Source organism: Cebidichthys violaceus, unplaced genomic scaffold (genome assembly GCF_023349555.1).
Source record: "Cebidichthys violaceus isolate CVI_PGR_0920_01 unplaced genomic scaffold, fCebVio1.0.p SCAF_13, whole genome shotgun sequence".
Taxonomy (NCBI): Eukaryota; Metazoa; Chordata; class Actinopteri; order Perciformes; family Stichaeidae; genus Cebidichthys; species Cebidichthys violaceus.
Genome location: NW_027176296.1, coordinates 12,521,800 through 12,533,933, shown reverse-complemented (window position 1 = coordinate 12,533,933; position 12,134 = coordinate 12,521,800). Strand labels below are relative to the sequence as shown.

Sequence of the window (12,134 nt, the reverse complement as noted above, 5' to 3'; positions counted from 1 at the left end):
TTCAGCAATTTCGTCGTCGCCATGTTGTTTTTTTACGCAACCAATGAATGAAGTTACCATATTGTGACGTAAAGATGCCATATACGGCTCTGGTAGCAGCAACAACCTGTCAATCACAGTAAACCCAACCTAAAACATATTCTGCTTTTAAGGTCTATTTGACTCTGAATGGACCATAATTTACTAAATGAACATCATGCTGTATTGAAGAAGACTTGAAACTAGAGATTGAGACCATAAACTCATGTTTACAATTTTTACTGAGGTAATAAATCAAGTGAGAAGTAGATTTTTTCTCATAGACTTCTATTCAATTGGACTTATTTTTGCAAGTGGAGGACTCATCCCTTGCTAGTCAGTCAAGAGAATGCGAGTTTTAAGACACATCGGCTTCACTCTGCAGAACCGAAATAAATCTTTTTCTTTGTTTAGGCCATGGTTTGCACTGCATATTTCTCAGACTTACTGTAGTTGCTGGAACTTCAGTAGTGTTTGCTGCCCCTCAGATGTCAATAGTTATTATTCACATATTCTTAACAGCTAAACCCTGATTTTCGGGGGTGGAATGTTGCTAAGTATTGTACTCAAGAACTGCACTTAACTACAATTTTATGGTAGTTGTACTTAGTAGTATTTCAATTTGATGTTACTTTATACATCTATTCTGCTTCATCTAAGGTAAATAACCATATTATAAGATTTAGTTACTAGTTACTTAGTCTATCTATATTTTGTATCAATAATCGAACATTTTCAAATATGTTATAATATGCATCTATGGATTAAACTACCAGCAGTATATAAAGTAATTAAAATGAGCTCCACCTTTACAGGCTGCAACATTAAAGTGATGAACACATGAATAGATCAATAATTAAAATTCAATAATAGGATATATATTATTCTGAAATAGACCATTCTCCATGAATACTTTTACTTTTGGTACTTAAAGTATATTTTAATGCTAATACTTTTGTACTTTTAGTACTTTTAGAATGTTTCTACACTGTAGTATTGCTACTTTTACTCAATAGAAGATCTGAGTACTTGTTCCATCACTGCTGATTTTACAGCTCTGGTTTTAAATGACAGATTTATTAACTCTTCACATTTTTGCTTTGCTCTTTTAGTGTAATTATAAAGATTCTATAATTGCTGTGGTGGCTGAAACCATGGAGCTTGCGTGTTGTTTGGATCCTATGTGTTTACATGGACATGTTTTGAGGCTTATCTCGGTTCTGATCATGTTCAGGACTTAATGTGTACTTGGAACACAGACAAATGGGGTTATTTATATCCCTGTATCCATGATAAACAGTAGGCCTATCCTGGTCACCGCTTAGGCCTGGTAACATGCGATCTGCAACCGCTGTAAACAAACCTGTGATGGGAGAAGAGAGCGGCAGGTGCTGCATCCTTTATTCATACAAACTAAAACCTATACTGTACATGGACTACCGCTTGACAACTTTACTGCCATGAGTGCATCCACTGTCTCTCTATCTCTTGCTCGACCACACACTCGTTACAGGATAAGCTGAGCTGTTATGGTATTTTATGTAACTGTTTGATGATGTTCTTCTTTCAACTAAAAACATGGATCTTTAAGTGCCCCAGGAATGGCGCATCAGTGTATTTCTTCCTCTTTGGAATTCTGTCAGACCAGGCTCTCTGCTGCCACCGCCCTCCAGGATGGTAAACGCGTCGAATGTAACAAATACATCAAACAACAACCACAATTTGATCATATATCCCCTGGTAGAAAAAAAATAAATCCCAAGACTCCCTTAAAAAACGCTTTTGTGAGTTGTTGAGTTGAAACTTTATAAACTTTGTGTAACACTGTCCAAGATAAAGGCATACATATTCCTGCCTTGTTGTATATTTGGCAAACATAGAACACATCAAATTGTATAAAAATAAGAATTTGTATACAAATTCAATAAAATTTAGTTTGTGCCCATATTGCCTTTCTTGTCATGCGGATCTGTTGAATAACATATCTCTCTGAGCTTTCATGGGAAGAATAGAAGGTAGACTATAATCAGGAACTCCTTCGGCCGCTTTATGCATCAAAACAACAATCTGTATCCAGGTTTTACAGAACGCTTCAGCATCATATTTTCATGGCCAGATCATCATATGATAATAATCATGAAACGCACACTCCATCATACACATCAAATATGACAACAGCTGATATCAGGTACAGTAAACCATTTCAGCTTCCATGTTCCCTGCTCCTCTAGGTGGATGGATAACCCATTGCTACTGGTTTACAAATATGGCACTTAGAGGTGATAAGAGTCAGCCACACGATGACGTAGTGAACACAGGGTCGACTCGGGGATCTCATCTCAGTCAAGGACCTGGCGAGGTCCCAGCGTGGATCCACCACGGATCTGCATGCAGTGCATTAAGTCTGCAAACATAAACACGAGTTAAAGATCTCTGCCTACGCAATAAAACATGTCAGTGTACTTAAGACTTAATGCTAAACAGCAGACATAAGTGTCAGAAAGGTAAGTCCCTGCAGGGATACACGTTTTACCCTTTGGCATGGTATATTTTTACGTTTGTCCCTTTTTTACCTCTAAACGAACAATTACGTCCCGAGTGAATTATGCGTTGCTAAAAGAAAATGTCCTGAGATAGAAAGATATGTTCATGAAGGGCTCCCACCTCTGTCGCACTACACCTTGTACCTTAAAGCGATAAAAGATTCCTTTCATATTCAAAGAACATGAATATATAAATATAAATGAACATGCATAGAAAATGTCCTTTTTTGTGCAATAATTATTAATTTAACCACACAGTGTACACACTGTAGTCAAACACCACCATTACAATGAGAACTAAGTTATGTCAGCGGCTGATTACTGTCAGACTGGAAAATGTCCAGCGCACAAAAGCCTGAGGTCCCTTTCACCTGAAGTTCAGTTCACTCCATTGTTGTCTTTTAGTTCTGGTCTGTCTGATGTTCACACTGATGTATTATTAACAAAAGAAGGAGTTAACATGATGTCACTATGGACAGACAGGAAAGTCATTCATTGAACAGTGTTGGTGATGTCATCCTGCATCGTCGGTGCTACATGGACCCACGAGGGAAAAATCAAGTTCTGGAAAACGACAGCAGCATTTGGTGATGTTTTTGAGATTATACAAGCAGTATGCACATGTGCTTCCATGGATCACAGGAGTGGCCTAAAGGGCCTGGGCCCAGACACTTGTACAACTGGCCCACCCTAAATGACTGGGAGAACATCTCATTTCTTTAGTTTTGTTTTCATAAATAAAATTGACATTTAAATATACAATAAAGAATTAAAGAATTAGTCCCTTTCTAAAAAAGTAAAAGACAATATTTATCACGCAGCTATCATGTCTCAAGTCTGGACCAATCACAATAGGCCATTGCTGTGGCGTCACGGTACTGACTCTACGGACGTTGGCTGGTATTTTATATATATTTTTATTAAGAACAGTATACAAACCGCACCGCTTTCTCTCTCTAAGTCAATCTAGCTCACACAGCAGTTAATCGCTCTCTTTCATTTTAATAATCCAGCCAGATCAAACAATATGCTTTTTCTTTAAATGGTATTAAAATGTCAGTGTTCCAAGTGAAGGGAGGTGTTGTTCTACACAATCCACAGCAAAAAATAAACATGGATATGTTTCCATCATATACTCAATTGTGCTGCTTGTCATAAATACCAACTGTCTCAGGTAAATAAGCTATCTGAGCATTGTAAATAATTTTTTTTTTTTAAAGTGTCATAATCAACCATATGCACTAGTCACCCTACACAGCATATCAGCCATTTCTATAATGAGACTATTAGTTGTAAACTAATGTAACTACTGTGGTGTAATAGTTTAGACCAAACGCGGTGCAAATTTTTCACGCAAGTAGATCACATACAAAGTCAATGCAAATGTAGAAACCATATGGTACAAACAATGAAAAACACGCTGCCGCATTTATGTCTAGATGACGTGATTTTGAGTGTTGATGGAGCTGCTACAATGTTAGCTTAGAATAACACCGATCAATACGAGCTAAGAAAACAAGTATTTTAAAAGTTATTTGCTTGTCTTGCTGAGAGAACAAAACATGAATTCAGACTTTTTACAAATCTGCATCATTCTGTAGTTATTTCGGCATCCTTTTTGTCCGTTTATTGCAGACCACAGCAAAATAGTTTATTTGGGGTTCATACAGCTGAAGTAAACCAGCCGACGTAAAATTTGCGTTGCTTTTGGTGTGAACACAGCATAAGAGGGTGTCACTGTATGGCAAACAAACAAGGGATGGACCCAAATGCAGAAGGATATTTACTGATTTTAATAAAGAATAGTCTATATATTAAAAGGGCAGCTCCAAAAGAGAGCACTAAAAATCCCAAAACAGGCAAAATGACATGTGAACCAGGATCAGGTGAATCAGAAAACATTAGGAGGGATACATACAGGAAGCATAGCAGACAAACAGAGACAGGGGAACACAGGGTTTAAATACAGAGGGAGGCGTTGGTGATTAGACACAGGTGGATTCAATCAGGGGCGGGGCAGGAAAACACACAAAGGCAGGAAGTGAAGTGATCTGAAATGAGAGGAGAGGGCCAAATCCCCCTAAAACCTCAAACCCTGAACCCTCAAGGACTTACTGACGTCACCTGGTAAGTGGTTAAGTGTGAGAGACTGAGGAGGGCTTGAAATGGTGTAAATAGGAATGGGACAGCACTTTGCTGCAACATATCACGTTACCATGTGTAATGTCATGAGAAGTCACTAGGGCAGGCTAGGGTGGGGTGGTGCAAGGTAATTAACAAAACAAGCAAAAAGCAAAAGGTTCCCAGAAAAAGGTGAAGGTTTATTCTTCTGCTAGAAGTCAACTCGGGTAACTCTTTTATCAAAATAAAAAGTCCAAAACAAACAAAAGCGTCCAAGCAGAGATAAGGGTTCGTTAACTGAACAGTAGTAGGGAAAAAAAAAAACTTAAAATGTCTCTTTTGAATATGATATAGATGTCTCCCTTTCTCCTCTGTCCCACCTATTTTGCCACATTTGGTTGATATTTTCCCAGATAATACATTGGACCTCTGCCTTACTAATACTAATCTTCATTTCCTTTCTTTAAAGCCTTCTTTGCCAACTCATCTGCCCTCTCATTCCCACTCACCCCTACATGTGCTGGAACCCACAGGAATTTAACCTGACCTCCCTGTTTATGTATTCTTGTGGCTGACTGAAGGACTTCATACAGTGTATCTTGACGGCTGTTCGAATGAAAAGATCTTAAGCTTGCTAGGACTGAATATGAGTCATAGCATCTCAACACTTTTTCCTGTTTTGCTTTTATCACGCATCGTAGTGCAACCAGCACTGCCACCATCTCCACTGTGTAGACCCCTTGCTTATCAGTTGTTCTTCTGTTGATTCTAATTCCTTTAGCTGGTATTGCCACCCCAAATCCTGTCACTCCTGTCTCAGGTTTCTTAGCACCGTCCGTATAAATATGTGTATAATCATTGTATTCTTTCATTACATGATATTGAAATGCACTTACCAAATCAACTATGCCTTTTTCTTTTGACATCTAACAAATACCAGGCTATATCAGGCCACACAAGCGTTCATGGAGCCATCACCGGGTAGACTACAGAGGGGCTTATACTCAGATCAAATACTTTTAATTCCCTTGCAATGGCATTACCCACATGCCCAAAGTGATCCCTCTGACTCCTCCAATTCTCCCAGACCACCTGCAACATTCCCTTTGCTGGGTGAGAATCATTGTGTCCCAGTAGTTTGCGTTCTCCTTAAATCCAGCGGCATTTCTACCTGCAGGGCAGGTATTGGCGATGTTTTAAATGCTCCACTGCATACTCGTAATGCCTGTGCCTGAACCACATTTAATTTACCAATGAGAGATTTGGCTGCTGATCCGTATGCTATGCTGCCGTAATCCAACACACCTTATCAAGGACACATACATGGTTTTTAATGATGAACAACTGGCTCCCCATTCCCTACCAGTCACACATCTCATCACATTTATTACTTTTTTGCATTTTTCCTCTATTCTCCTGATATGGTCTTTCCATGTTAACCGTGAATCAAAAAGAACTCCCAGAAACTGAAATGTTTCAACCCTTTAAGTCTTTCAAATACATCCTTAGCTTCATCCCATCCTTGATTCTTTTCCTGGTGAAAAAGACCATTTGTGTTTTTTCAACCTAGAACCTGAACCCCCAATCATACCCCCACTCCACCCCCTCATCAATTGCTTCTTGTACTTTTCTGACTGCATGTTCCATGTTTCTTCCTTTCTTCCACAATGCTCCATCATCAGCAAACAGAGACCTACCTATATCTGCTGGTACCTTTGTGAATATGTCATTAATCATAATGCTGAAGAGTAGCGGACTAATCACACTACCTTGAGGCGTACCATTATCACAGTTGTGTGCTCTCCTCCTGCAGCTCTTAAGTCCTGCCTCAATCAGGTGCCTTAAACACCCACACCTGGGTGAGTAGTGAGGCCTTCTGGGAGCTGTAGTTGGTGCATCGGTGGCCATTTTGTGGTGTGGCTGCTGATCATTAAAGGGAAGGTAGCGCCCATCTACCACCTGGCCCTTTGTGATGCCACACATGACAATGACAAAAAATATGATGTACAATTGTGGGCATTTATTTTATACTTTGTACTCCCTGATTTGAACGTCTTCCTGGGTCTTTCCTCACAAGATGAGAGGTAATTTTAGATAATCTATTTACTCGTTTTTGTCAAAATGGCTTCAATGACAAAATCTAATATTTGATGAATAAATATATAAATATCCTCTGATTTCATGTTTTTTTTTGTAACATCTTTAACCCTTAATGTTTCTGAGTATATTTAATATGACAGGCTGGACCCATGTGTGTCGTCCTCTTTGTTTACCTTTTTTCTTTTACGTCTCCATGCGTCCACTGGTTACCCTGTGTTTAACTTCACATTGCTATGAATTGTGGGTAATTCCCTTAGGCAAAGTCTGCATCTAATGCTGACTTGCGGAAAGGGTTCATAAAGGGCTCAAAATATCTGCCAGAGAGTCCTCAAAAGTTGATGATTTGACAGGGGGACAGAATTAAACCCTCACGGACTTCGCGGGAGCCTCAAAGTCTGTGAGTCCATAAGGGTAGAGATTGGGCCGAGGTAAGAAACACAAAATAAAACAGGAAATACTGAAATTAAACTCAACTGGGAAAAAGGACGAGACATGACAAACACAGGTGCTGCACAGAGAACAGGAGGGAAGATCATGACAGAGGAAAACAAAACTTTTAATGTAATCATTGTTTAGCTTTTGACATCACCCTAAATGATATATCTACTTACAGTCTTGTGGTTGGTTTGGTTTGTGTTGCACCACAAATGCATACCAGAGAGACCGTCCTTTCCAGGCAATCTTGGTCCAAATATTTGGTCTGAACCACAGTTTTTACACCGGACTGAACCAAAACAGACCAAAACTAAATGAACCATACAGGCAAACGCACCAGAGTAGTTAGTCTCAACCAAACCAAACAGGTTAGGTGTGAAAGTCAACCTAGAAAGGTACATTGAGAACCACCAACTTAACTTTACTTTGGGTGAATTCATACCAAACCTGTTTGGTTCCAGCAAACGGCATTTGCCACATTTACCCACCTTGGAAATCAAGCCCGTCTGTCCAGCTTCAATCAGACTCTGGTGCAGTTTGCTGTCCCACTGTAACCAGTCCACTCAGCATCTATGTCCCACTATACTATACTATGGACTAGCGGGTTGGAAAAGTAAGCCAAAAACACTGAGCTTTATTTTAGCTTTATTTTTGTTAGTAAATTAACCTGTGTTGTTAAATGGTCATGTTGTATAAAAGGGACTGTAGCTAAGGCCATTAGTTTACAAAAAGCTATGCTTCATACATGAAGTATGATTTGTAGAATGAATCTTCCTGCTGTGAAGTGTACCGCAGCTCAACATGTGTGTCTCCTTTATTCTTTGACACTGCGTGTTTACTGCTGGCCCAGGTTCCCCTAGGCCTGAGGCCGGCAATCCATGTCTGGTACAGATATTCACCTCCTCTTTATCTCTTTAACTGGCATTATGTTGAATTAACCACAGTGATATATTTGTCTTACATCCTTAAAAACACTGTCTGTATTTGGAGCTGAGTCGACCTACATTAATGTGTTCTGATACAGTAACTTTCTGACTAGACCTCAGCCGCTAGAACCAATTAGAATATTCATACTGAGTGTTGACTCAGTGGAAATTGGACTCTGGGCTGGCTAACAGTGCCATATGGACTGGACAGATGTAGGTACCCCCACCAAGGGGACACGATGAGCTATTTATATGTTACCCGCTCACTCTCTCATTCACTCTAAACTTCCTGGCTGTGGGTTGTGTAATCTGGGCTTTAGCAGAGATAACATGCAGGAGAGAGAAATCCACTCAGGTAAATTATTCATCACAAGGCTTGCATCTTACAGAGGAAGCTGGAAGTCAGCGGCGTGCAGGCCCAACAAACAGCTTTAAAAAAAACTGGGATAATATTTGTTAAGATCAAAGTGACACAAGCCAAATTATAATTGATGACACTGAAGGCGGTGACATCGCTCTGCTTAATGATCAAAGACAGACTAACAAGCAGCGCAATCAGTCAGGAGCGGCTGCCACACAAAGCTGTTCCGGCAGGCTGGGCCGAGGCGATATAGGGCGGCAGCCAGCATTCAGGGCCCCGCATGGAGACGCACACATCCAGGCTCTCACTTGAAAACTGCACCAGCATCAGATAAAAGGCCCAGCTCGCAGGAGCGCTTTCAATAAAGTTTAATGCTGGTACTCGTTTTCTGCTATAACAGATAAAATTAAACTTTATGGACGCATGTGTGCAAAATGGAACATGATACTGATATGACGGGTGAGAGGAAAATAACAAAAAAATACGAATGCAATTTTTTTTGCTAAAAGTAAATGGAAAATAAACAATTGTGGGGTTAATGTTCATTACATATTAGCAAATATTCCAAGTAGTCTGTAGGAGTGGAGGGGGAACATGGGAAACTGAAATGAAATAACAAGACATACAGAGAGTTGCAAGTCCTCATACCTAAACAGTAAAATAGGTTCTTTGTCAGGACCTTTCTAAGTACACATATGACTGTGCGTGTTTCCTCTGCCACTTTTATAATTGAGGCTTGGTGAAGTTTAATCAGCTCAAACTACTTTTTTCAGTGTAGGGAGGATACAGGTTGCAAACAGCAGTCTCTTAGCAAGTTGGAAACTTTGGAAACCTACCCTTTCGTCTTTCCACCCTGACTTCCTCCCGAAGAAGAGTTGACAACATCACACTTCTTCGCCTTTGCTTCTCAGAGTCAACAGTCATTGTTCGCCGGGCCACAGGAGGACACCTGTGGGAGAAACAACCAAACAGACCAGTGAGGAGTGTCTAGAGTTGCTCTGTTCAGTACATACAGTTTTTAGCCATGGTGGCATGGCTCATGGTCCACCACTTTGGGTCCAGACCGTAATATCTCAGCAACTCTCGAATGGAGTACCATGAAATTTGGGCTGAACATTCATGTTGACAAGTTCATACTTGGGCCTTATCATGGTCTGATTGCTTTTTTTTATTCATGATACCTGCTGCTTGGTCCAAGAGCTGTTGAATACCTTTTCTGGCAGGGTTTTCTTTGAATGACGTACTGGTGTTGTCCACAGACATTCATGTTCCCCTTAGGATGAATTCTAATAACTTTAGTGATCCTCTCTCTTTTCTTTAGTCATTTTAATATGTCCAATACTTTACTTTATGACCAAATACCTGCTGAACTGCAGACATTCCCATCAGCCTCAGCTACTTTGTATTTACTGCTATCAGCAAATGTTACCATGCTAACATGCTAAACTTTTGGTGACATAGTGACTAGGCTATGGAAAGGGCTAGTTTGCAAACTACTGCAGCTAGCAAGCTAACCACTAATATGCTAGCCAGCCAGAGTGGCACTAGGGTTATGGCTAGAAAGGATGTGTCTTGCGAGAGTTTGTATATGTTTGCAAGAGTTCTCGGTTATATGTTTATGTTCGGCAAGCAGCCTTAGTTATAGGAAAGCTGTATTTGCAATTCTGTGTGACATGGTTACATGCTAATTTGAAGGCCGTGTGTAATTTGCTTTATATTAAGGTTCTAGTGATGCAATGTTAATGAATCTACTTCAAGGTTAAGGATATTTCTATCATCTTAAAACAAGGAACTTTCATTTTGTTCTGATTTTGGCGGTACCTGTGGATTAAAGCAGTAGTGTTTCCGAGCACCAGTTTCTCTTCAGAAAACCTTTCATTTTACTGCAGCATGGAATGTCGGCCCCTCACAGTCCTGGCTCTGGTTCTCTCGGGCCTCCCTGCCCTCCAGTGGGTCCAGCAATATGGCCTGGGTCTCCAAGAGTGTGGTGTTGGTTTTGGCTTCCAACGGGGACCGGCGGAGCAGCGAGACAAAGCTCTGAACCTGAGAGGAGGAGCCGCTGATGCCGGGCGCAGACCTCCCAAACTGGAGATCTGACTCAGGTAAGCTGGCTCTATAGAGGCATCGGTATTACATTGAGACTGTTTCATAACAAGTTAAGAATAAGTAAAGAGTAAATATAGTAAAGGGAAAAAAAAGCTCTCTATCAGAAAGCTCATTAGCTCGGTCACTAACTTGACAATACTGTAAATTCATAGTCTTTTAAAAGATTAGGATGAAGTATTTGCACCATTGACACCGTCTGCACACCATTCTCTTTACGTTAAGCAGTTTGTTCTCCAACAGGTGAGGTTAAAGTGAAAGTTGTGTTACAAAGTTAAAAAGCTACGTCAGCTTCCTCCGTTTTGGACTATGTTCCATCAGCACAAATTTGCAGGTCAATGTTCATCAAACCTGAAGTCATCACAAAGAAATTTGCTCTGATTGACTTTGTCTTTGCAAGCAAATGCATTGATCGACTGTACATGTTTCTTGACCTGTTGGATCTGAGTGATTACTTTGATACTATTACTACTAATAGAATTGATGGACTTTTCTGTGGGACATGCTGGCCTGGTGCTGGCCTGATTTGCAGCTCTCCCATGACACTAAAAGAATAAGTAAGTATGCCCAAATAAAATTCATAGAAATTATTGGTTTGATTTGATATTAAACAGTGATATCACAATTTTTTTTAAAGAGCAAGAATACTAAGCCTGAGCATGTACCTCACATTTGCATTTTCATGTTTGAGACTTGAGGATAAAACACTGGAGTGTTGCGTGACCCATTTAAACACCGCCGTCTCTCAGAAGCACATGTAACAGCAAACAAAGACAGTGCTTCACATTTTAACGACGACGACCAGATCTGCAGCAGCTGTAACCCCAATATTTCCCACATGAACGTCTCCTCCCAGTTTGGCCTGGTGACATGCTGCCACAAGCCAGTAGCCACCGGGGCCTGAGAGATGGCCACCGTATGCTGCACAGTGGGGTCATCTGGGAGCTGAGGAGTATCAGGCTTCATTACAGCGGCGGTGTCACCCAGGGACGAGGGCGAGCCTCTACAGCAACAGCTCTGTCAGAGACAAGCAGCTCTGAATTCACTCAGCTAATATCTTTCACATCAAACACCTCTATTCTGTTTCACGGCTCCCGGCTTTTATCCAGCCTCCAACACCACGCAATTGTGATGTCTGTGAGAAGCCTGGAGTTTGACTTGTGTTGAGGGAGTCGGAGAACAGAAGGACTCTTCCAAAGAGGGTTTCTGTAAGAGAGAATTAGGTTAATATCACTCTGCCATTGATTTCCTCTGGGCGCTTCTTATCAATGTTTTAAAAGCAGAAGTTGATTTTCTTTTTTTTAATGTTTGAAAAAGCGAGAAACTAGAGCATGTGTTTCTGTCCTCGCTCGGCTCGCTGCAGGAGAGCAAGAAATCCTCTTCATGCAGGGGAAAAAGTATCCCAGTGAATGTGATGTTTTATTCAGAGCCTCTTCTCTTCATCATCCTCAGCCCCCCACTTTTTTCCCGGAGAAATCTGAATCTACCTCCGCAAACTGAAAAGTACCTCCGCGACAGTCTGGGCTG

General features: G+C 40.7%; 1 long non-coding RNA gene across 1 annotated transcript; it reads right to left on the bottom strand.

The window, feature by feature from the left end:
* Nucleotides 1-2,066: 2,066 nt before the first annotated feature.
* On the bottom strand, nucleotides 2,067-10,440 carry LOC137870158 (uncharacterized). Its single transcript, XR_011102687.1, has 3 exons — nucleotides 10,326-10,440; nucleotides 9,341-9,453; nucleotides 2,067-2,422 (listed from the first exon to the last, which is right to left on the bottom strand). It is a non-coding gene; the product is annotated as an uncharacterized lncRNA (long non-coding RNA).
* Between the last annotated feature and the right edge of the window lie 1,694 nt (nucleotides 10,441-12,134).